Genomic DNA, 3,549 nt, shown 5'->3' on the forward strand with positions numbered 1-3,549 from the left:
ACTGCTTATATAGAAAGAGATATAACTACCTAGAAAACGAACAGAAATCTCCTCATATTTTGTTCCTCTTTTATCGTGCTATATACCTTTTAGTTCTGCAAAACTCTCACATAAAGTGAAGAAGGCTTCCTAACCTTGGTAAATCCATTCTGTAACACAAACTGGAGAAACCAAAGTATGATTGATCAACTATAACAAAGTTAAAGAAGGTGAATAAGAACTCTCGAAGTAAGTCATTCTTCTTTATTAGATTTATGATTGATCAGTTTATTTTCTTCTGATTTCTTATAAAAAAAATTGGGAAAGAATTTCATATAAAATTTCAATTTCATTAACCAAGTAATCATGAAAGGGACGAAAATGGGTAATTGAAATTTTAATCTGTTGTTACCTAAAGATTATATATTTTTTGTTTCTTTTAGAAATTGAAATTGAAATTGAATGTTTTAGTATTCAGTTACACCTTATATTGTCGACCTTTGTTCGGCTCCTGTAGGTTTATTTTACATTTCTTCTTCACAATACTCCTTTTAAATTTGCACCTTCTTTTGACCTTTATTCAGGTGCAAAAAGAATCTGTTTAGGGATATTTACCTTTTGATTGGATCGAAGCCAGAAGCTGGTGGAATCGTGGAAGTAGTCAGAAGTGGCAGTTTTCATTGTTTTGTTTTCTTTTATTTTAAATTTAGATTTTTTTTTGAAAGAGTGAACCGATTCATTAACTCAAAACAGAAGTTACAGTTTTTGGGTATTTAGTCCTAATTTTGTCCGCATACAAGATGTTTGAAAGAAAAAGAGGGGCATCTTTATGCCAATTTTTTTTTTGATGTCGATGCTGGATGTGTCTTCTGATTTTAAACTGCTTGGTTTTCCAGTTCGTCAGCTGCCTGATTTGCTTCACAGTAATCATGCCGTGTTTTTGTATGTGGAATTTGTTGCATGAGTTCTTTTATCTCACCGAGCATTGTCTTTAAGTACCAAGGCTGCGTGTCTTGTTGTTGTTGTAGTTGTTGGATTACAAGTTGTGAATCCATTTCAAAGAAAACCTTGTTCCATTGTTGTTGAGTTTCTATGCATAAATCTAGTAGTAGTCCCCATGTTTCTACTGTCGCCGATGTCGTAATCCCTAAAGGTGCCTCCGTTGCAATTAGTAGTGTGCCCTGACAGTCTCTTACCAAAATACCTGCTCCCGCTGGTCCTGGATTTCCTTTTGCCACACCATCTGTGTTGATCTTGATCCAGTCTTCAGGTGGTGGTTCCCATACGATCATTAATGTTGTTGATGTAGTCTGTCGTTCCTGTCGTTGTAATGACGGTGGAAATTCCGGTAGAATTGGCATTAATCGTTTTTGTGCCCAGATATATTCTTCAAACATTAGCTGTATTGTTTGAGTGATTTGAGTCGGTGATTGATGTTGATTCCTGTATACCGCAGCATTTCTTGCTAACCGTAAATGCCACAAGGTAAAGGAAAAATAGCCTTTGCTTGTTTTGGGATCTGGTGATGTAAAGCTTCCCACATGGTTGTTTGTTTTTGTAGCGTGTTTTCATTTTGGTTTGTCGGGTCGGGTTGATTGACTGCTAGTATAATTTATTGCCATACGGTTTGGGCCCGTATACATTGGAACAGAATATGTTGTGTCGTTTCTGATGTGGTCCTACACATAGGGTAGAGGTTTGTTGTTGTGATATTTCTCTCTGCCAAAAGATTGAAAGTGGGGGGAATTCCAAACTCCAGATGGATTTGAAATGTTGTTGGGTTGGAGTGGTGGTTGATGGTATGGATTGAGTTGGTATGAGGTGGGGTGTAGTAGTCCGTGTAGTATACTAGTACAAACAGACCCTTTTGCCACACCAACTTGGTTTGGACTTGGCGTGGCTTCTTCTAGCGTGCTTTTAGGTAAAACGACGTGGTTTTAGGTAGCTTATAGCCACGCCTGCCTTGCGTGTCTATTTCTGCATGAAATAGACATGTCAGAGCTATATAGGCGTTGCTATATAGTGTCCCAAAAACTTAAGTACTGGTACTCTCTAGACACACGATTTATTGTTCTGGCATGGCTATTTGGTTCACTATAGACACATAAATTGATTTTGGCGTGGCTACTTGATTCACTATAGACACGCAAATTGCTTTTTGGCGTGGATATTTGGTTCACTTTATAAACGCAAATTGCTTTTTGGCGTAGCCATTGGTTACCCGATAGACACTCCATTATAGGTTTAACGTGGTTATATGTTATGTTTTAGCCACGCAAATTTCACTTACCTTCATTCACGTGGATGTATTAGGAACCGTTGAATACCACACACATGTAACGTTGTGAGCCGTTCATTGGATATCCTATAGACACACCCCATATAGGTCTAACGTGGCCATATGTTATGTTTTAGCCACGCCAATTTCAATAACCTTCATCCACGTGGATGTGTTAGGAACCGTTGAACACCATCCACATGTAACGTTGCGAGCCATTCATTGGATATCCTATAGACACGCCTCATATAGGTTTAACGTGGCTATATGTTATGTTTTAGCCACGCCAATTTCAATAATCTTCATCCACGTGGTTGTATTAGGAGCCATTGAATAACATCCACATGTAACGTTATGAGCCGTTCATTGGATATCCTATAGACACGCCATATAGCGTGGCTATATATGATATTTAGCAACGCCAATTTACAATTACCTTGATCCACGTGGCCGTATTAGGAATCATTGGATCTCATTTAAGATGATGCAATATTGACCGTTAAATTATATGCATCCTTCACCGTCCACATGTAATGTTGTGAGCCGTTCATTGGATATCCTATAGACACGCCATATAGCGTGGCTATATGAGATATTTAGCCACGCCAATTTACAATTACCTTGATCCACGTGGTTGTATTAGGAATCGTTGGATCTCATTTAAGATGATGCAATATTGACCGTTAAATTATATGCATCCTTCACCGTCCACATGTAACGTTGCGAGCCGTTCATTGGAGATCCTATAGACACGCCATATAGGGTGGATTTATGTGATATTTAGCCACGCCAATTTATATATGCTTTATGTGTCTTTATGTTATGTTTATCCACGCCAATTTATCTCGAAGCGTGTATATTACGCGTGTGACGCCTCTAAACCGTTCAGATATGACGCATATAAACCATCCACCTGGCACTATCCAAATTCTCTTATACTTTATAAATTGTGGTTAAATATGAAATTCATATATGCTAAAAATTCATATTATTATTAATAACATGGTAAAAAATGTTGAGCTTTGGTCTAACAGTTTGCAAAAGAAAATATTAAAGAACATTTATCCAAAAATAATCAGTTTTTATTCAACCTTTTTGATGGTGGTGTCTCTGCATGCAATGGATCAGGTTGTGACATTCTCGACGCGCCAAACCTTGTCATCCTCTGTTTCCCATATGGAAGTTGGTATGTTTGATCTACACTTTGTACATATAACTTTCTCTGCGCCTTTTTAGTCTTCTGAGGAAGCTTTTCAGAGGCTGCATGACTCCCCGAATGTGGATTGACTTCT

The sequence above is a fragment of the Papaver somniferum genome, chromosome 6 (genome assembly GCF_003573695.1).
Source record: "Papaver somniferum cultivar HN1 chromosome 6, ASM357369v1, whole genome shotgun sequence".
NCBI lineage: Eukaryota > Viridiplantae > Streptophyta > Magnoliopsida > Ranunculales > Papaveraceae > Papaver > Papaver somniferum.